General features: G+C 41.8%; 1 protein-coding gene and 2 long non-coding RNA genes across 8 annotated transcripts in view; 2 read left to right on the top strand and 1 right to left on the bottom strand.

Annotated features, from left to right (window-relative positions):
• Positions 1 to 23,307, bottom strand: part of GRID1 (glutamate ionotropic receptor delta type subunit 1) — a 707,273-nt gene that overhangs the window by 452,519 nt on the left and 231,447 nt on the right. The gene's annotated exons all lie outside the window — the stretch shown is intronic.
• Positions 1 to 23,307, top strand: part of LOC308476934 — a 347,257-nt gene that overhangs the window by 238,878 nt on the left and 85,072 nt on the right. The window lies entirely within an intron of this gene.
• On the top strand, positions 1,158 to 6,807 carry LOC308476976. Its single transcript, XR_013986303.1, has 2 exons — positions 1,158 to 2,900; positions 5,963 to 6,807. It is a non-coding gene; the product is annotated as an uncharacterized lncRNA (long non-coding RNA).

Below are 23,307 nucleotides of genomic sequence, written 5' to 3' on the forward strand. Positions count from 1 at the left end.
GGGAATTGCCAGGGTGTGGGGGGGAGGTTAACATTTCCCTAAAAGTGACTTACTCAATGGAAACCACCAACACCATACTGAAGCTGCTCATTTTATTATGTTGGGCATGCTTACCCTGAAACTCTTACTCCATTCATGATTAATAATGAGATGCATTTTGAGCTAATGTCTTGCCTTTTGTACCTGCATGTGTAGCTCAGCATTCATCAGACTAGGCCAGCGAGGCTGACAGCCACAGGCGCAAGCTCAGAATTTGATTACTTTGAAGCTTGATTCAGTCTCAATGAGAAACTGTCCTTCCTTCCTGACAGCTGCATTTTAGTCCAGCGTTAGCATGGACTAAAGGGACGCGGGTGGCGCTGTGGGTTAAACCATAGAGCCTAGGGCTTGCTGATCAGAAGCTCGGTGGTTCGAATCCCTGCGACGGGGTGAGCTCCTGTTGCTCGGTCCCTGCTCCTGCCAACCTAGCACTTCGAAAGCATGTCAAAGTGCAAGTACTGTAGATAAATAGGTACCACTCCAGCGGGAATGTAAACGGCATTTCTGTGCGCTGCTCTGGTTCGCCAGAAGTGGTTTAGTCATGCTGGCCACATGACCCGGAAGCTGTACGTCGGCTCCCTCGGCTAATAAAGTGAGATGAGCACCGCAACCCCAGAGTCGGTCACAACTGGACCTAATGGTCAGCGGTCCCTTTACCTTTACCTTTAGCATCATAGCACTAATTCCCCCTCCCACCCATTATCCCTCCTTCCCACAGGCATCTGGTTGGCCACAAGTGATATCACAAGGCTTGTGATGTCACAAGGCTGGGACTGGTGATGTCACAATAATCTTGAAAGGCAACAATCTGATATGTGGGCTGGATCTGACAGCATGACTTACTAGTGCAGAGGTGGTGCTAGAGAGGTGGTAATCAAAAAAGAAACAGGTGAGATTTACTTGCCATTTTATGGCTTTAACCTGAGTCTCAAAGCCAAAGATCCATCAGCCCTAACAAGGAACCATGTTGTCACTTACAGGAATCAAGCTGCATTTCTGTACAGAGATGAGAATGCAGGTGGGGTGGCAGATGTGCGCCACTGCAACAGGTACCTTCTCATTTAATGGCAGACACCTGATATATGGCATGCAAACTTGCTGCCACCGTCCATCAACTGGAGCTTGAGCTACTGGAGCTACTCCAACTGGAGCTGGAGCTACTGGAGCTACTGAGGTCTCTGTGCCTCTGTCCTTGACCCCACGCCAGAGTTCCCATCTTGAATTGCAAGACCATGTATGTGCCAATGTAGAGCAGGGCTGGGAGTGTTAGACTGAGGAAACCAGGGTTCAAATCCCCCCACTCAGCCACAGAGGTTGTTCTGTGACCTTGGGCCAGTCACTCTCTCTTTCTCAGGCTAGCCTACCTCAAAGTGTTGTTGAGAAACTGAAGGCAGGGGGAGAGGGCTTGCTAGAAAGGGAGAGATGATGAAAAAAGTTAAATATCTGGGTGTTAATTTGTCGGTGAAAAATTTGAACTTATATAAAGATAATTATGAGAAATTATGGAATGAAATTAAGAGAGATCTGGAGATTTGGTCGAATTTAAAATTGTCATTAATGGGCCGGATTTCTGTGGTTAAGATGAACGTACTGCCAAAGATGTTGTTTCTGTTCCAAGCCCTCCCAATTATTGACAATGTGAAATGTTTTAAAGAATGGCAGAAAGTTTTATCTAGATTTATCTGGCAGCGGGGAAAACCCAGAAATAAATATAAATTATTAACAGATTCTAAAGAAAGAGGGGGTTTCTCCCTGCCAGATTTGAAGATTTATTTTGAAGCCGCAGCCTTTTTTTGGGTTAAGGAATGGATACAATTAGATAATTCAGATGTTTTAGACTTGGAGGGATTTGACAATGTGTTTGGATGGTATGCTTATCTATGGTATGACAAGATAAAGGCCCATAATGGTTTTAAAAATCATGTAATTAGAAAATCCTTATATACCATTTGGATAAAATATAAAGATCTCTTAGAAAGGAAAATACCCAGATGGCTGTCACCAATGGAGGCAAAGGCCCAGAAAAAGTCAAAAATGGAAACTAATTGGCTGAGATATTCAGATTTATTATTGGAAGATAAAGAAGGATTTAAATGAAAACCATTTGATCAAATCAAAGATAAAACTAATTGGTTGCATTATCATCAGATCAATGAATTGTATAAATTAGATAAGAAAAATGGTTTTGCATCAGAAAAAAACAAATTGGAAACGGAGTTGTTAGATTCTAAAGTTAAAAATTTGTCTAAAATGTATAATCTATTGTTGGAGTGTGATACAAAGGATGAACAAGTTAAATCTGTGATGATAGATTGGGCAACAGACATGGGACATAACATAATGTTTGAAGACTGGGAAAGGTTCTGAAGGAAAGGGGTTAAGTTCACTGCATGTACAGTGTTAAAGGAAAATATTATGAAAATGATGTATAGATGGTACTTAACCCCTGTAAAACTAGCAAATATTTATCACAATAGTGATAATCTATGTTGGAAATGTAAAGAAAAAGAAGGTACCTTTTATCATATGTGGTGGAACTGCCCCAAGGTGAAAGAAAGAATTGAAAAAAAATGTTGAAATATACATTTATTAAGAAACCAGAGGCCTTTCTTCTTGGAATAATAGGTTTGGAATTGCCCAAGAAAGATGTTAGATTGTTTTTGTATGCCACAAATGCTGCTAGGATTTTGTTGGCCAAAAACTGGAAAACACAAGAAGTGCCAACAGTGGAGGAATGGCAGATGAAGATGATGGACTTTTGGGAGCTAGCCGACCTGACCGGAAGAGTCCGCAACCAGAAGGAGGAGGAGTACCAGGAGGAATGGATGAAATTTAAAGACTATTTAGTTAAATATCTTAAGGTAACTTAAATAGAAATACTTGAAAATACCAGATTGGCTTAGGATTTAAATATGTGATGTTATAGAATAATATGTCTAAAGTTAATATGAAAAAAAAGAAAGATGTTAATTGACTAAGTAAATTTTATGAGAAATTAGTTTTGGAAAACTGTTACAATGATATACATTGAAACTCAGCCAGGGGGATTCGAGGAAGTCACCTAACAATGTTAATAATAGTGGAACAATTATAGTTAGGATTTATGTTTGTTTGTTTGTTTGTTTATAAATTTGGAAAATCAATTGGAAAAAAATTGAAAGAAAAGAAAAGAAAGGGAGAGATGAAACAAATAAATAACGCACCAACGTATTATGAGTCAATTTAGAACTAGAGGTAGGCAGGAAAAGGGGTTCCTCTCCCCAGTCATCCATGAAGGAAACTCATAATTAGTGCTCCAAACCAAATAGCTGCTTTTGGACATCACAAAAGGTAAGAGGGCTGGCCCACCTCTGACTCTTCTGTAATTCAAGCATCACTTCAGAGGCCTATCAGTGACATCACATCATCCAAACATGCCTACTTCATACCTTGTGACCTGGGTTGTGTCTCGTATATATATATCCTGACTGCCTGTGAGTGGGGTCTGATTGTACCAACCTAAGCAATACAGAGGGGATGTGGGTGGCGCTGTGGGTTAAACCACAGAGCCTAGGACTTGCTGATCAGAAGGTCGGCGGTTCGAATCCCCTCGATGGGGTGAGCTCCCGTTGTTTGGTCCCAGCTCCTGCCAACCTAGCAGTTCAAAAGTACGTCAAAGTGCAAGTAGATAAATAGGTACCGCTCCGGCGGGAAGGTAAACGCCATTTCCGTGCGCTGCTCTGGTTCGCCAGAAGCGGTTTAGTCATGCTGGCCACATGACCCGGTGTACGCCAGCTCCCTCGGCCAATAAAGAGAGATGAGCGCCACAACCCCAGAGTCGTTCGCGACTGGACTTAATGGTCAGGGGTCCCTTTATCTTTATCTAAGCAATACAGAGATGGATACCAGTGATTTAGTGAACATGGGTAAATTGAATCACAATACAACAATCACTTTGGGGGAGACACCAAAGGCAACTTGACATCCCACTTTGCATTATACAACACTAAATTAAACTTTGATTAGCATTCCGTTCTGCTGGAATTGGCACCAGCGATTGCTTAGAACTAATCAACTAAGTGCTGCTCATACTGAAACAGCTGATAAGGGCTTGTCAATTGAGATCCTGGGCCGGCCTTATCATTAGGCAGAGTGAAGTGGCCACCTCTGGCAGCTAAATTTGGGGTGTTGTGAAAGGGCAGCAAATGCTTAGTCGTTTAATTAATTTGTTTGTTTGTCTTTTTACTGCCAGGGAAGAGGGGAGGATTTTCTGCCTCATATGCCAGAGTGATTTTGTTGGTATTGGGTCTTATGAACCTTGTCTGAGGGACTGAGGTGGGGGGTGGGGTTTGTGCCATCACAGCAAACAGCAAATTGCTTTCCAGGTATAGCAGGTTTGTACCGCACACATGCAAATCAAGCAGCAGACCAAAACTCCTAGCTGTTTTCTCACAGGTCAATGAACAGCCTTTGGATGGTGAGGATTTGATGGGCTTAATTATTGTGCAGTGACCTACTGTTCAGCATTCATGACCCAAGCCCCACAGCCACTTCCTGATATGGAGCCATGTTTGTTTGTTTTTAATACCTTGTTCCTCAGACGACTTTCACATCATTCAGGGGTCCTCTCCCCCCCCCCCCCGCTTCATTAGATGAGAATAAAAAACAGTCCAGCAGAGCCGAAACTCAAAATAAAAGCCAAACTCAATGGGCTGAAACGCAGGCTGCACACATATTTATGACTAAAAATCTACACGGATGCCTTGCCAAGTCCTCATAAAATCCCAATACTTGGCACGGGATGCTCGGTTTTACAGTTTTAGCTTCCTTTGGCATAATCTGCCATGTTTTAATTAAACAGAGAACGCAGAGTGCATCCCCAGTAGCCCATGCCTCTAGCCTCATCTCTTTCAATGTGCCATCATGGAAATGTAATTGCAGGAGAAAACGCTTCTCCTGCATACCTTAGAAGGGTGAGCTATGTCCAACAAACAGGATAAGGAAAGAAATGTTAGAATATCAGGAGATGTGTTATTTGTAAGGCAGAAGTTCCCACCTCACAGCATAAGACAACCCCAGGTGTATCAGACCAAAGGTCTATCTATCTGGTTCACCATTCTCTTACCATAAAAAGCCCAACAGATGCTTCTAGCAAATGTGTGAGCAAAGAACGAAGGTTGCCCTGGCCTTTATCCATAGCATCCTTAAAGGGATGCTGCCTCTAGACCAAGCAAGAAGATTCCATCCAGCTGTCTTGGCTAATTGCCATTGATAGGTCTATCCTCCATGAATCCCTCTAATCCCTTTTAAAGCCGTCTAAGCCAGCCTCCATCATTGCATTTTGTGCCAGCGAATTGCATGTTATCAATTATGTGCTGGTGTGATTTCCCACCCCCACCCCATCACGAACCTACCATCCACCCATGCCACATATAGAGATGGTGCAATTCTTAGCTATCTAAGTACCTTCACACCATAGGTGCCAAGTCCCTGGGGTCCTGGGTGCCTGAAGACCCACAAAATTCCACATTAAGGGGCCGGGCACCCACAAATTTCAGTGCCAGGGCCATGCACATTGCATGGCACCCAGGGCCCTGGCACCCACATTCACAGGGCCAAGTTGGCATTCCTGCTTCACATAATTTATGGGTACTGTTTGTATCACACGATTGGGAGTTTGTCTCACGCTCCTAGTAATTTTCCGCAGTCTTCCTTATATACCTAGAGGGTTGTATCAAGTGACCTGTTAGAACAAGGATTTATGCTTGCACAACACTCATTCTCCTCCTCCTCCCATATGGGCCCCACACCCTCCCCAAATTGCAAGAAGCTCCAGAAAAAGAGTTAAGAGGATTTGGATTTTCTTAATCTAAATTATCTGATAATGTGTTTATCTGGTATCTATGTGTATGGGTTATTTATTTGGATTTTCTTTTTTGTGTAGCACCTTGAGATGTGTGGATAGTAGGTGGTCTACAAATGAACACCATCACCATCAGAAGCAACCATAAATTGTGGTTGCCAAAGCATAGGTAAGAGAGTTATATGCAGATGGAGGGAGGACATGGCATGATGAGGGAGAGCGGTCACTTTGGTACCTGCTCAAATCCCTCAGCAGGTAGATCTAACTTTCCATTTCTTTTCCTATGGACCCATGGAAGAATCCTGCTCTTTAGCTGCTTTGTTGAAGCTGTAGGAGAATATGTGGGCCCATTGCTAAGCAACAGGCTTTTGAGTTTCACATTGAACCAAATCATTTGAATACGTATAGTAAACTCAGCTGAGGAGATTTGAGTATTTATGTCACGATTGCCTGAAAGCAGACCCACAAGACTACAAAGCCCACAATGCAATGTGATTGCAAGCAAAATGTCCATTTGAAGAAGAATAAGACAATGAAGAAGAAGAAGAAGCATCTATTCTATGAAGCAAGTAGTTGAACATATTAAAGGATGGCCGCGGAACTAACTCAAGGATCAATAGTCAGATATATTTTCCACTGAGGTCTATTCTTCAGGACCAGAAAAATGGAACTGAAAATAAACTGTGCTCCCAGGCTTCACACATGCTTCATGTGTGCCATTATACATGAATAATTTTGCTATAGTTTCTGTTCTTATTCTAAAGCACATATAAAAATCTCCTGTCTGAACTTCTAATGGTTTTCTAAAATTCAATTTTGTAAAAATTATTTTATAGAAGGGAGGTAATAATGCAAGTCAAGACTTGTTTCAGGATAGGCTTTCAGCAAGCAAACTGCATTTGACTTATTAAAGTAAATCTGAAACAGCTTGAAGTGTTTATCCTTTGCTTTTAGTTTATTTTTGTAAGTATAAATTTTTATCAAGCTCATTTAGGCTCACTGCTATCCCGGGTGCCCAGAACCCTGAAGCATCGCAAGTCTTTGAACATCACATTTTGACGTCTCCTGAGCCTTGAGGAAGCTATTAAAATGGGAGTAGTGTTAAAATTACCTCAATTTAGTCTTTTATCTGAAAAATTTCATACACACCACAGAACGGCATGTGCAAATGGCTGAAGGATGGGTAAGAGCAGAGCTTTTTTTCAGCTGGAACTCACCAGAACTCAGTTCTGGCAAATCTCAGGTGGGCGCCATTGCCATTCTAAGACAAGGAGGGAGGCGTTCATGGTGAGTTATGGCACCTCTTTTTCTAGAAAAATAGCACTTGGTCCAGCATTTTGCCCCCACATTGGCCGACCAGACACTTGTGAGAAGCCAACAACCAGGATGGGAGTGTGGCGGCATCATTCTGCTCATGCTCCTTGGCAACTGGTATTCAGTGGGACAGAGTAGGTGACTTGCTTAAACAAAGACATTTGGAGGGGAGAGGAAAATGGGTCTGAGAAATTTATGTCCCCTGACAAATAAACCTACTGATGTGAATAAATCATGATTCCAATAAAGTCTTGGATTTGATCCGCTGTTTAGCGTGGGAATAACAGATGAATTTATTATTATGTGATAGCGAAAAGTCCCAAAGTTGAAGGAATTGCACTAAAGTTCACACTTTAATAAAAAAATCATGAGCATTTAATATTAACTGCCCCTGGTGGCGCATGTCTTAATCGAAAATTCTGAAGTCATTGGGAACCTTCTCTAATTTTTCGCAGGGTTACTGAAGGAGCATCTCAGCTAGGCAACTGGTAGCTGCACACTATTTATTTGTCATCCAGGGATAGCCCTATGCAGTTTAAATCAAAAGCAGAAGAAAGGCTCTTTGTAATATACAAGTTCAGCTTCTCTGTGAAAGCTACACAACCGAAGTTCCCTGAAGGTGTGTGGAGATCTTGGGAGTCTCCACATTAATCATACAGAATACATTAGATGGGATTGCTATCAATGAGCCATAAGAATTGAATCATATTTTATTACTATTATTTAATAACTTGATGCTGGAATGTGTGCTTAGGTGCTGCTGCATGTACACAAAGACACTTAGGACTCACTGACTCATTCATTCGGGATATCAAAATGCCTAGGTACTTTATGTGCCTCCTACAAAGCTGAAATTTAGTAATCAAGAAATTGCAATCACTTAGAGAAAAACACCCAGAACCTCTGAAAACAGAATGTGTATATGTCTCTCCCTCAAACTGGAGGTGATGTGGGGTTAAATTAAGGTAACCAGATTATTTTCAATGAATCCGGGGACACTTTTCAACTTCAATGAATTTTGTATGGGGACTGATTTGTAAATCCAGGGACTGTCCCCGGGAAACGGGGACGTCTGGTAGCCTTAGGTTAAATTATATCTTACATCATTCACACTTAAAAAGTACTTGAACTGACCACTTTTGTGTTACATTTGCACCTCCAGGGGCCTACAGCCAAATAGGGTTTTTTTCAGAAAAAAAGTGACACACTGAGCCCTAGAAGAATTTGGATTTGATATCCCGCTTTGTCACTACCCTAAGGAGTCTCAAAGTGGCTAACAATCTCCTTTCTCTTCCTCCCCCACAACAAACATTCTGTGAGGTGAGTGACGCTGAGAGACTTCAGAGAAGTGCGACTAGCCCAAGGTCACCCAGCAGCTGCATGTGGAGGAGAGGGGAAGCGAACCCGGTCCACCTTTCTTAACCACTACACCATGCTGGCTCTCTAATCTGGTTTGGGAACACATTCCATATTGGGCCCCCACAGCTGATTTTTCTTCAAAGTAACATTGGCCAGTATAAGCCAACGCAAAACAACGTAATGTGTTGTTTGTCCCAAAGTGTACCAGTAAAATATTCTTCCACATCACCTAGAAAGCTATAATATGAAGCGCTAATCATTCGAGACATTTTGATGACGGAAAATGTCTGAAAATGAGAAATGGTGAAATCTATCACCATCTTGGCTGTTATTTACCTCAGAACAGAGGACACACACACCATTTAAATGGCAATGCCCATCAACTTGGGGGGGGTGGGCTTCAAATATTTTATTTGCTCCTGTGGATTTCCAATATTAATCATACTCAAAGGCAACTTAAATTCTTTATTCCACTTAGTCTTAGTTGGATGTCACTCTTAGCATCCATTTTTCAACATATTATGCCTTTTAATGATTGTCTTTAAATAGTTTAATCCACTGCAGCTTGTAAAGTCTATTTACACTTTCATCCTAGACTGCATTTTTCAGCAGAAAGATATGCTATACACATCACAGAAGCTCCAAATATAGACTTACTTCTTAGCAATGGGATGTGATCAAAGTTTGGAGAGTGCTTTGATATCTTGAATGACAAAAGCTTTATTGTAGAAGTACTGTTGTCGCCATTAGATATCTAACTTGGAAACATCTTTGTCCATCACAATGTGTATTCATATTCAACATTCTACTTAGAACAAACAACAATTGCAGCCATGATTATGTGGAGATGTGGATTTAAAAAAAACAAAAAAACTGCCCTAAATACATAAAAAGTAACTTCCTCTCTCCACCACTGTCTCTTTCTGCACAGCACTAGAATTTTTTCAAAGCACAATTGATAAGCTGGTTTGTTTCATGATGTAATTTTTAAAAAATAAAATCATTTGCTGGCCTTGTAACGCTGACCCTAGCAGTAGTGCATAAATATTTAGGCAGTTTCCACCCAAGTTGCTTTCCTCCTTTGAATACTAATGCAGGCAGCAATGAATAAAATGAAGTATCGCTGTAATGGAACTAAGGACCAGTCATGAATACCTAAAAACCTCTGTTTGTCAACCAACTTGTTAGCCAAAATTAAAGAAGCCATTACTAAAACCTAGGAACCCAAGATTCATTTCATTTCCTAATGATTTCTGAGGTTATATTGTGACAATATCAAATATCATTAACCAAGTAGGCATTAATGTTGTAACAACCAGGGGGGAAAAGCAATAGCCAAACCAAGCCTAAGGCTAGAGACAAGGAATCTAAAGAGGTGCGTGCATATGGATACATTTTATGACGGAATAATCAACGTTCTAGTTTGAGTTGCATTCCCCATTAGGTGCGCCAGGTTCAGTCAGCAAGGAAATGAAGACAAGTGATATGACTTCTCCTTTGTAAAACATTTTGCAATTGCCGAAAGTCAAACCTGCACTCCACTTGGGCAGCAGGCCATTTGGGTTCTAAGTTTCAGCCAGAGAAAGATAGAGGGATTGTTTGCATTAGATAAAAACTTTTGTTTTTCTAAGTTATGCTTTTCTTACTAACACATAAAGGGGATGGGCTATAAAGATAAAGAAGCCAATAATTAAAGCACAATGCTTGAGAGGCCTTGCTTTAAATCAGAGCATGTTTTGCATCTCTCCTCCTCTCCATAAAACAAATATGGGGGCTGAACATGCATTGAAATGTTTTGAAATTGCACAACAGTTTCTCTCAATCTTCAAGAGAAAGTTTGTGTAACAAACAAAGGATGTCAAAAGCAAATTAAACCAAAGGTTTATTCATTTGGCCAATAAATCAGTCATGATCATATTTTGACTAACAGTGCCCCCACCCCACAAAAAAAACCCCAAAGTAAGTTTGGACACCATATTTGGTGGACCCATTGCCCTGTGCCCATTTATATCCATGCACAGATTCCTCTCTGGAGTCGCGACCAAACTGAAATTGATCTGACTCAGTTCCTCCCTGTCCCTCTCAACTCTCCTTTCTGTCAAGCCCAAACTTATTGTTGCCTGCCTATGCCTGATGTCATGTCTGATGTCAGGTGATTGGCAGGTGGGTGTAGCCAGGTCAAAATGGCCTGGTGGGCCCAATGGGGAGGTGTGATGGGCTTAACTAGCTCTGCCCATCAATAGTTCCCCCCCTTCTGCGTTAACAGACCCAATGGCGGTGGTTACTCACAAGGCGTACTTAGCAGAGCCACGAGTAGGCCGTAAAAGCTATTAGGGCACCAGAGTAGGGACCTAAATTGTGACGCTGAATGTTGGGAGGATATTTGGCAATACATTCCCATTCCTGCAATTTATTTCCTGCAACAACAAGAGAAATTTCATCCATCCTCCATTTTGATTGGCAGATGTGATGGTGCACACACAAAAATACATTTAACTAAATAAAGAAGGAGGAATGAATCTAGGCAGCTAGGAAACTGCCTTAGACTGAGTCAGAGCACTGGTACAACTAGTTCAGCATCATCAATACTGACTGGCCTCAACTCTCCAGGATTTCAGACAGGGGCCATTCTCGTTCCTGTCTGGAGATGTTGGGGATTGGACTTGCAGCCTTCTGTATGCATAGAAGATGCTTTACCGCTGAGCTACAGCCCTCTCCCAAATGCTTATATATTATTTGGACAGTGGAGGTTTGAGACATGGCCTAATAATATCTCTGTTTCCCCACTTTGCAAAGGCACTCAGTTTATCTGACTTTAAAGGAAGGGGCTTTGCGCTAATCCTCTTGGCACAGCGGGGCTGTCAGAGTCTTCCCAGTTCCCTACGCCAAGCGTGTTGCAAGCTTGGGAAGAGAGTCACAGTATGCCCCTTGTTCGCCAGGTCAGCAGATGCAGCCTGCACATTCAGTCTCTTGGGGACAGGGTCATTCAGCCCATGAAGAGGCATTTCCACGCCAGCTGGCCAGACCTATCTGGAAGCTCCAGATGTAGAAGCAATTGTTCTCTTTGCCCAGCAGGAGCAGCAAGAAGAGAAGCTGCAGCAAAAACGCCAGAATTTGCCTCTCCCTTGGCATCCGCTCCTGCTGAAAACCTTTATCCCCATCTTCAGTGCAGAGATTTCATTTAAATGGGCTTCTCCGGTAACAATTTTCAGAACACCAGGAAGGAATCCAGAAAGCAGCTTTGGGGATTCTTTCTTGAGCACTCAAAGCAGTGCATATGTGATTTATAACCATGCCACACAAGCATTAAAGTTGGTGTCTAGCATGGAACCACAACAACCTGAGAAGAGCTGGTCTACACATTTAGCAAAAACATGTTGTAGACATTTCATTCTGACCCAGACCAAATTAGATAGTAGGCAGAGGGCTGCATTCCCAATGTTCTTCCTTGAAATTAATCCCTGCTCCATGCAGAGAACTAGCTAGCACACCAGGGGGACGTTTAAATTACATAGGGGAGACATTTTAAAAAAATACAACTCCCTCTTCCTTGCAGCCCGAAATGGTACATGCCAGGAAGAACTCTGCTACAGGACTCCACTAACATCCAGGTTAGACTACAGCAATGCATTGTTCACAGAGCTATCTTTGAAGATTTATCGGAAACCTAAGTACTCCAAACTACAGCTGCTGCTAGGTGGCTAACCTAGACCAGCCACGTGGAAGGAATCTTACCACTGCACTTCCTGTTGGTCTATTTCTGAGCACAATTCAAAGTGATAGTTTTAAGCTTTAAAGACATTCATGGTTTAGGACTGAAGACCACCTTATCCCACACTAACCTGCCTAAGTGTTAAAATCATCCTCTGAAGCCCACCTCAGGGCTCTGACACTTTCAGAGATATGATGAAGTGCCTGATGACCAGAGAAAGGGCTTTTTTTCAGTTATCACACCCCATCTGGGAAACACAAGGAGTCTTGCCTAATCCCTACTCTAATTTCATTTCAGTGCCTAACAAAAAACATTTTATCTACCCAGGCCTATTAATCCTTTAAAATGTGGTTTTAACCTCTGCTGGTATTTAGTCTGTTTTTTATTGCTCTGCTGCTTTAATTTGTTTTAACCATTTTTATCTTCTTTTGAAGTGATGATGTTGATTAATTTACTCAGCAAGTTTTCCTGAAAATGGAAACAGCGATCTGGTTCACATGTCGCAGTAAGCCGTACTATGGCTTCCCAGAACTGTGCAGGTCCTTTTTATCTCAGTTCAGTGTAGCAGCTAAGCTAAGATTTAGCTTGGCATGTTGTCTGGACCTGGGACCGTAGCTGAGCTGTCTCCTTAAACATGATCTGTAACCAAAAGCAAACCTTGGCTATATATTGGAATTAAGGAGGAATAGATTATAGCTGTTGTCTTAGCCGCCATGCCATGCTGAGCTAAAAGGATCAGGGAGAAGCAAAAAGGGTGCCATCTTCTACACAGGAGCCAGCACATTTACGCTTAGCCATGGTTTTGCTCAGCATTAATGTGCAAAGTGCAAACATTCATATTGAAGGGTTGTTGCTGGGGTTTTTTTAAAATGATATTTGACTACGATTCTTTTTTTGAGGGGGGGGAATACCCCCCTACTTGGCTGCAGCTCTCCTCTGCGTCTCACCATTCAGTTTTCCTTAAGTCTCCTTCTCACCTTTTTGTTAATAGTCTTCTAAATAAATACTTGTCTCCATGACTCTTGTAATAAGATCCTCAAACGAAACACAGCAAGCTCTCAAACTGCCTCTGGACAAAAATCATTTCTACTATGAATTCCAGTTTTGCCAGAAAACATATATGAGGTTTGCAATAAATATATATAAATTTAAAAATCCTTCTGCAGATCAAACACTACTAAAATATTTAGCCTTTTCCTCTCGCTGTTTCAACATTTTTACTGTTGCCATTTGATATGATGAATTCAGATAGGATCCAACCTGTCAGTGGCTGTTTATCAGTTTCTGTCTGGTATATAAGGGCAGTTCAGCAATCCCTATTCCACTCTCCTACCATTTAATTATCAGTAAGGAAGTTAGTTACCGTTAGGAATCTTTGTTACAGAGAGTAAAGGAAGAGTTTACACACAAAGGTAAACTGTCCAAAATTATTCTAATCCAGAAAAGAAACATTATTTTATACAAAGACAGAACTACAATCAACCCTCTAGATGTTTACTACAATCAAACAATATATAAATGTTAAACAAATTTTGTTAATTCAAGGCGGGAGTGCCCCCTCCCAAAGCAGATTCGTATTGAATCCTCCTTTGTAACTTTGTAGTAAAGCTTCCTTGTGTCTAATTCCTGACACCATAAAGTTGTACACACTTCCTCACTCCTAACAATATTATTACCGGTACACACTGGCTGAAGGAGGGAAACAAGGCACATTCAATTTCAGCAACAGCTCTGGGTTAATTATAGTTCAAAGAACTAGACCAAGCTATAAGAGTTTGGCGAAGACTATTTTCTCCTCAATGTTTCTTTGTGCTCAGAATGTAGAAAGGAGAATTTGCTCACTAAAGATCAATTTTTTAAGCATATGGGATTGGATTTTCAGGTTGCTGTGCCCTAGTGGCAGCCATGGGTAATTCTCAGTCTCTCAATCTCAGTTTCCCATATGTAAAAGGAAATAGAAAAAGATGGAAAATGACTTCTTTGCACAAATCACCAATGGCACCACATTACAAAAGCAAGCAAAATGGGGATGCCTCTATAATGTCAGTATTTTTCAGAAGGGATTCAACAACATACCAAAACTTTAGGTTTGCACATTGGAAATGGGCAAGTGTTCTGTTTCCCTAGCAGAACAAATTTACTTTTTCAAAAAGAAAGGACTGTTTGCTGTTAGGAAATTGACAGGGAAATGCACTGAAAAGTGTGGGATGAACACGTAATAAACAGGAAGACCTCCCAGACAAATCTGGATGAAGGTTTATTGTTACATAACTGGCCCGTAAACAAATCAGAACAAATGCTCAGAAAGATTGAAACAGGGTAACCACCGCAGGTCAGTTAAGGTGAAAGCTTTGTGCAAGTCAGACAAGATGATGGTACAGTGGTACCTCAGGTTACAGACACTACAGGTTACAGATGCTTGAGGTTACAGACTCCGCTAACCTAGAAATAGTACCTTGGGTTAAGAACTTTGCTTCAGGATGAGAACAGAAATCATGCCGCAGCAGTTCTTAACCCAAGGTAACACTGTACTTTAACAACTGGAATGGCCCAAGTGCTTGCCTGCTCTTCTGTGCTCAGTTTGCAGATAAATAGATAGACAGCACAGACTGTCTATCTGCCCTGAAACAGTGGGAACAGGGAATTCTTAAGTGGATCTGCAGCTGATGAAAGTGATAGAAAGCACCCAAGATGGGCTGTATCTATTTAAGGACAGTAGGCCATGTGTCAAAACCCTCAAAGGGATTTTAAGTTCATAGTACCAAAAGTGGGTCTTCAAGGCCACCCAAGGAAGTGGCATTGCATCTCACTTGATGGCCTGTCAGAAGTGCTAGGAATTCAGAAAAGAGCTTAAAATGGGGGCTTTTTGCCGATTGCTCTCTAAGCAGAAGTTACACTTCTCTTCAAAATGAAAAAGGAAGGAAAAGCAGTTCTGGAGCCTCTTTCAAGAAAGCATACATGCTGTCTTTCAGGAAAACTAGAGAATCCATGCGGCATTGCCAAGAGACAGATGAGAAACATGAGACCGAGCAATGCAGAAGAGCTGAAGGCTGCTATTGAAGCATCCTGGTCTTCCATAACACCTCAGCAGTGCCACAGGCTGATAGCATCCATGCCACGCCGCACTGAGGCAGTAATTGACGCAAAAGGGGCCCAAACCAAGCACTGAGTACATATGCATGCTTCTACTTCTCAGAGGTCCAATATTGGTCTATTTGCAATCCTTGTTTTGCTGATTTCATTTAATATTCTAATTTTCTGAGATTGTTAATTTGGCGTTTTCATCAGCTGTACGCCATGATCATCACAATTGTAACAAATAAAGGTTTGACATATCTCGCTTTGCATGTCATGAGTCTATCTCATATATTAGTTTCCCCTTTTAAGTTGAATTACTGAAAGAAATGAACTTTTCCACGATATTCTAATTTTCCGAGTTTCACCTGTATGTCTAATAATGAACTCCTCCTTTGAGAAGTTTGAGCTTGGGCTTCCTCGCAAATCTGTGTCCCAATATGTCCTCAGCCAGGTGGTAAAACCCCTGTCTGGACTGTAACACATACTGAATGTTCTCCCACACAAAAATACGAATCTCTCCCCACTGAAAGTGAGGTATCAGGGAAGAGGGTTCTAATCTAGGTTTCAAACATAATCTCACCATAGGAACAAATATGAATCTGTCCAAATGGAGAGCTTTTGGAAGGAAAAAGCTAAACACCTGTCCAGCTTGGCTTAAAATATGAAGCTGGCAGCCTCCAGACTCAGGGTATGGATGTCCATAATTGCCCTTTTATGAATATAGTGGGGTTTAGCTGTGCTTTTCTGGATAGAGTCATCACATTTTGTCCTATCTACTCAACCCCCAGCACAGAGTGAACTTGTTATAAGCATGCAGCCATTTTTTAAATAGAAAGACTGTCTTCAAGATACTGTTCCCCTGTGTGAACTCCCAAATTGCCCAGTTCTGTTCTGGCTTTGTGAAATCGGCCTGAACCAATGTCCACCTTGGTGACATTATTACTATATTAATATAACAGCTGTCATGACAAGCTGTGTTATGGACACAGCAGGGCTGTGAAACTTGACTAACTAGAGAAGAAGGCCCGGGCTGTCATTATTATGCTGGACACATAGCTACATAGCATCAGGAAGCCCTCACTTAACCAGACCATAAGGCCACTGTAGGAAGCATGTGCTTTTAATGTCCCACTGTGGGGCATAATAAATAAATAAAGAGCTGTTCTTAATTTGCTGCCCCGTCTCCTTAATTTGAATGGGGTGGTCTTATTTATTCTGCAATGAATAGACTGAGGAAGTTGCCTGCTGGCAAACATATGAAAGGACACTGATATATGTGCAGGGTTTCTTAGCATGGAAAATGGGGCCGCTTTTGACCATTACAATTTCACTGGACCACTAGTTATACCTCCCAGTTGTAAACATCCTCAGCCCCAGAGAGTAATGCAACTGACAAAGAAAGTCCCAGGCTCATGGTCAGTGACTAGTTCTCCTAGAGGGTAATTTTGAGAAGTGATAGAGGAGTGGTGGGTCAATGCCTCAGCCTGCATCACCTAAAGGGGCCTTGCCAATTAGTTCTGTTGCCAGATCTCAGCAATCTTTGCTGAGGCTAGAAGGGTACAGCAACAATAGACATCTTGTCCCTGCTCTCCTCCTTTCTGATCTGGGAAGGCACTGCAAGAGGATTCATAAGGGAAACCAAGCCTTGTGATTCTGTCTTTGAGGTAGGTGAGGTTAAGAGATAACAATCAGCCCAAAGTCATCAAGTGACCATCCTGGAGGGATTTGCAGCTAGCCAGTCAAAATCCACTACCCAATGTGGACAATCCCTCTTTCTCACACACTTTGTGCTGCCACACACAGAGATCCCATTGCTTTCTGACTGGATTGTCTTCTCCAGGCCCATGAACACATAAACACTGATGCCTTCAATCAGGTCATCAAGGACACTTTTGCCATCCATACTCCCTTCCTTTGAGCATGTCGTGTGGTTAAGAGGAAAGAGGGGAAATTCTCTGCCATTGAACAGTCTGTTTCCTGAAGCAAATTGTGACTCCTAAGCCTCCATCTGGTTGTTGTCCTGCTTTTTATAACACAGCATAATAGAGCTATATGCAAGAGCCAGCGTCAACTTGAGGTCAACTTCTCAACAGCACACATCCAAAGCTCTTTTTAGCAATATTCACCACTGCAGGTTTTTCCTGAATGTTTTTCACACTGGTATGTAAAAGAACTGTGCTTTTCGGGTAAATAAACATTTAAATGCGCATTTAACTGTGTTTCCCTTTTCCAGACACAGAAATTAACATGACAATATAAATCTATTAAACACTGTTGCCCTGGGAAGCATAATTTAAGGTTGCACATAGTGTGCTGGACATGAGAGCCAAACAGCAAGCTAAAGCATTGGTATTGGTTTTACAGTATTGGTTTTACAGAATCTCGTATCAACAACAAATTCCCAGAAGTACTATGTTGTGTATCTTGGGTTGCATTGAAACTTTATTATCATTATTAATAATCACAGTAACATACTTTTAGTAGCATCTTGAGTTTCCAGATTTAGCATAAATATTTGACTAGAGAAAGCAAGAAGAAACATGCAAGGTAGTAATGTAAATGTGTGTTCTCCAAGTTGAAAAACACACTCCATAGGAATGTAGGAAGCTGTCAGATACCATATCAGACTATTGGGTCATTTAGCGCAGTATTGTCTACTTGGGTTTCTGGCATCAGCCAGGGGACATATGGCTACTGGAAGGTGATATCTTCTGCCACCCAAGATAATATCAGGCAGGCTGGCCCTATCCACCAGGCAGAGAAGGAGCAGCTTCCCCACTCCGTGTCTGAGAGAACAATCAGGTGCAAACTGCTAATTTCTCAGGGAATGCAGAAGCAAAGAGAAAGGACACTCTGGCTGTTAAGTTGTGGGCGAACATATCAGACGACGCAGCGATTCTTCAAACAGCTCTTGTTTATTCAAAGGCCAGAACAGAACTGAACTCAGGAGCTCAGTCAGCCTGCTTATATAGAGCTCCAGAACAACGTAACTGTAGCAACTTTCTAAAACTATCCAATCACTGAACGTCACTTTCGATCCTTCATTTGCATACAAACTATCCAATCACTGAACGTCACTTTTGATCCTTCATTTGCATAACTATCTACAGTATCCCCCTGCTGGCCCAGGGTGAGAACTTCAGTACATAACACTGGCCCTGTGCATAGGCCAAGGGGCCAAGAGGCACCAACAGCTATTCAAGCAAGAAAAACACAAAGGGAAGATAAGTGTAGCCTTCACTGGAGAAAATGTCTAGTTATAGCAGGAAAGGCTAACCTTTTTTGCACTGGGGTACAGACCCATGGCCAACTCTTCAAGGGCCACATGGTAAAGTAGGCAAAGAATCTTAGTATTGTAGATTTGGAAGTAATCCAGTTCAACCATATGCAATGCAAGAATCTCAGCTAAAGCATTCCTAACAGATGGCCATCCAAGCTCTGCTTAAAAACCTCCACGGAAGGAGAGTCCACAACCTCTGGAAGGAGTCCATTCCACTATCAAACAACTCTTTTCCCCAGTTCAAAGCCAAGCAACTTCCTTAATCCTCCTCCAAATTCATTCTATTTCTATTTGCTTTTACTTTTCAACTGAATTTAAACTAATTATTTTCAGAGTTAGTCCTTCAACATCCTCTACTCCCACCCCAAATTCCTTGAGCTATTTTTGGGCACAGTTGCTTAGCTTTTTTAAAAAGGAAAATCACCAAAAATGACACTGCTGACATGCCTTGCCATACATCCAGATTTTCCCAGGCTCCCCCCTGCCCCGATTTCCACCAAGACTCTGCTTCCAACTACAGTATTCCAGATATATCCGGGAAGTTCCGGATATGGCAACCCTATCATTGCTCTTAGCCACTCGTATTAACTTCTGGTTGCCTTGTTTCTCTCACTTTGATACCTTCAGCAGGACTTGGGAATGATAGTTAGTCTCTGGCTGCTGAAAGCATCACAGCAGGAGCAACAATGCAGCCAGCAGTTAATAGAAATGAAGTGTATAATCTGCTAATGAGTGGAACTATTAATAGCTACCTGCAAGCAGTAATAGGAAAGAATCAATTAGACAATTTGAAGGTTTCTTTGGAAGTCCAGATTGAATTAAATGAGTGTCGATTACCCAAGGGATCTTGGGGAGCCCCAAGGAAGGTAATTAACTGTGGGGGGAAATGGGGGGAAATAGGGAGTCTGTCAATGTTATAAGTAAAGTAAAAACAACAACACACAATGAGCAACCCAAAACCTCATTGCAGGCCACTTCTGAGCCATGGGGGCTTGTTAACCATGCCTGACATAGCTTACCACACATCTCCTTTCTCCACATTTCCCAGTATTTGAATTATGTCCACATTTTTCCGGCATTTCCACCTTGGGTAAATTTCATGGGTTTTACCTCATATTGTTCACCTTTATTTTATTAGGTGTTTTAATCCATTTCTAATTCTGCGGACTTGCACAGTTAACTCGCTAATGATTTTTCCTGGCCCCCAGTCACTGCTTGCATTTATTATGGGGAAATACACCAGTATGTTTTGGTGCAACAAATGGTAGACTTTTAGGATGGCAACCAATTCAAGTCTTTACGTTTCTATGCCACCTGCCTTTTAATCATTCAATTTCTTACATTATAATATATTTCCATAATTTATAAATTATTTTGAAATTCATTTGCCCTGAAGCATCAATGCTAGATCTTGTTGAAATACTTGAGAATGGCTGAAATAGCTTACAGTTTGAAAAAATAAAAGCATTATTCAAAAGAAACAGACACCTATGTCCTCCTAATACAGTGGTACCTCAGGTTAAGTACTTAATTCATTCCGGAGGTCCGTACTTAACCTGAAACTGTTCTTAACCTGAAGCACCACTTTAGCTAATGGGGCTTCCTGCTGCCGCCGTGCCGCCAGAGAACGATTTCTGTTCTCAGCCTGAAGCAAAGTTCTTAACCCGAGGTAATAGTTCTGGGTTAGAGGAGTCTGTAACCTGAAGCTTATGTAACCTGAGGTACCACTGTACATTAACGCACCAGAACCAAAATAGCAAACAAATAGTTTTGTGGCCTTCATTCACACCACCACCAATTAATTAAGCAGAGCTTTACTTGGTTTATCTCTAAATTGAAGTTGCAGTTCTGGCCATTAGTGCAAGGGAAAAATGAAACACTGATTTCATGGATTAGTGGTTTGAACAAACCACCATTTGTCAAATTTCAACAAGTGGTCATTACTTTCCAATCAGGAATTGAACTTTCAAATTGACCTTGTGTGTGAAGGGGAGGGAGAACATGCAAGCCTGAGGCTTGTGCAGGTAACAGCAAACCATGATTTGTTACTACATCTGAAACAGACCACTGGGATGTAGAGCAAGATCAAAAAGCCAATGGTCAGCAAACTGCTGCAGCAACACAATAATGCAGATTTCCCCAACACCAGAATATTTAGATATCGCTTTCTGTTCATTCATAAAACCAGGCTTACTTCCTTCAGTCATATTCTTCACAACCTGACCAACTGAATTTTTATCAGAATGGCTTTGATAATGAAAGTAGATGAGCATTCTGGCATGAGATGTATTTTTAAAAAAACATATAAGGAGAAAAATAGCTATACCAGCATAAGCCAAAGTCCCTGTTTCATTAATATACTAAAAGCAAGGCTGGCAAGCGCCCAGGTGCTTGGTCACCCAAGCACTTGGAAATGATTTTTTATGCCTAGGAATTTGCAGTATTTTCCCCCAGCCCTGTCTAAAAAGAGGAATCCCGTGCCCAAACTCAAGATTAAAAGGATAAAGCTTTTATTCATGCCTCTAGCTTAAAGGGTTTGGCAAAGCTAATAAATTAGCTGGTAGTAAGCAAGAGCAGGGATGCCAAGTCTCAAGGTTTACCTTTGATGTTTTGCACCAGAATTGGTTCTGAATGCAAGACGGAGGCTGGTGAAAACAGTTATATCAGGGCCAATGCCAGACTTGAGTGGGCCCGAGGCATATTGCCATCAATACCCCCCCTCCCACACACACTGCCTCTTGCTGCCCGGGCCTCAAGGCTGCCACTCACTGTCACCTTCCCAACTTGCTTTAGATGCAGAACTTGGCATGCAGTACAGTGGTACCTCGGGTTAAGTACTTTATTCGTTCCAGAGGTCCGTACTTAACCTGAAACCGCTCTTAACCTGAAGCACCACTCTAGGTAATGGGGCCTCCTGCTGCTGCCGCACCGCCGGAGCACAATTTCTGTTCTTATCCTGAAGCAAAGTTCTTAACCTGAAGAACTATTTCTGGGTTAGCGGAGTCTGTAACTTGAAGCGTTTGTAATCTGAAGCGTATGTAACCCAAGGTACCACTGTACTCTTAGATGTAAACTGCTTGGTGGCCACCATTTTCTATTTCTCAAAAGATGAGAACAGATGACCAGGCCTTGCATTTTGAAACATGTAAGACAGCGGCTGGCCTGCACAGATCAGAGGCAAGCAATGGATCAAAAAGTACTGCCAACAGGTAAGCACATCTGGGCGGCAGCAGCCAAATGAAGCTATGGCAGGCTAATCTTGGCAAGGCAAACAACAGCTCTAGTGGACATTGCTGTTTTTTGTGAGATCAAGCAGCTGCCTGGGTATGATGGGTACTGACACTGGGCCTAAATCATATTTAAAATGCAGGCAACTGAAGTTTATACTCTCCTGATCTATGAAATTTTAAGAATTATACTGTTTACTCTGCACTGGGCCTTCTCCAGGTTTCCGCATCCAATGAACTGAGGAGGAAGGTAGTTACTCGGGTGAAGTGATGGCACCCCAGTTCTGGTATGCTGCCCTCAGGCCTCAGACGGGTTAACTGGGTGCCAGTGTTAGGATCTTTAGGAGAAGACTTTCTTGTTCTTCCAGGCTTTTTATGCTTTTTGGTCTTAGAACGATTTCCCTTTGTTAGTGCTGTTTTACATCAAGTTTTTGCTGCTATGTATGATTTTAAGCTGGGTTTTGCTAATTTTTGTTCTGGAGCTGCTTTTATATTGGCTGATTTAGTTGATTGCATTTAATTAGTGAACCAACCAGCATGGTTAACTGGTACATAAGTGCCAAAAATAAGTAAAAAAAGAGTAAAAAGTAAAAAGTAAGCAAGCAAAAAATTCATGGTGCGCTTTGATTTTGCTATTTTGCAGCAATCCAGTGTCTTTGAATATTTGCAGAATGCTTTGGTCTCTTCTTCTTCTTCTTCTTCTTCGAAGAGCAGAGCATTCTGCAAATATTCAAATATTCAGAGCAAATATTCAAATATTCAGAGCAGAGCATTCTGCAAATATTCAAAAACACCAGATTGCTGCAATAAAACAAATTCAAAGTGCACCATGAATTTTTTGCTTACTTACTGGGAAGGCATATTTTGGGATTAGGGAGCAGGGTTTGCAAGTCAGAGACTGAGAGTTTCAGAAAGCTACTCCTCAAGCATTTGTTAATGTTGCTAAGAAGTTATCCGTTGATGATTCATTGATCAATTTCCCCCAGTTGCCACTTCCTGGAGCCCATCTCTGGACAAGGTAAATGCCAGATTTACCCAGTTATGTCTCCTCATGTGCAAAATTAACCAAATTGCCATGAATCTGGCCCAAATGTTATGCACACACACACGACTCTCCTCCATCCAACTTCCATCAATTAATGTACAGCTGAGGGAGCCGTAGGAGCATCGTCTCTGAGGCCAGCTGGCAGCTCCTGGGGAATGGATGCTGTCTGAAGGCTGCCCATTGCTGATTCCTCATTTTCAGTGTCAAGCTGTAGTGTGAAAATGTTGGCCTTGGGCTACTACAAAGCCCTTGTTCACAGATCCTCTCATTGTTGTAGTTTCCAACTACTGCCTTCCATGTCTTCCCGGTGCTTTGATCCAGACAAAATTGTAGTGTTCAGTTCAATCACACAGGGCCAAGGCCACTGAAGCAGGAAACTGTTCTCTCTATTTCTCTCTCTTGTCGCCAAAG

This window comes from Podarcis pityusensis (assembly GCF_964106645.2).
Source record: "Podarcis pityusensis genome assembly, chromosome: 5".
NCBI classification, from domain to species: domain Eukaryota; kingdom Metazoa; phylum Chordata; class Lepidosauria; order Squamata; family Lacertidae; genus Podarcis; species Podarcis pityusensis.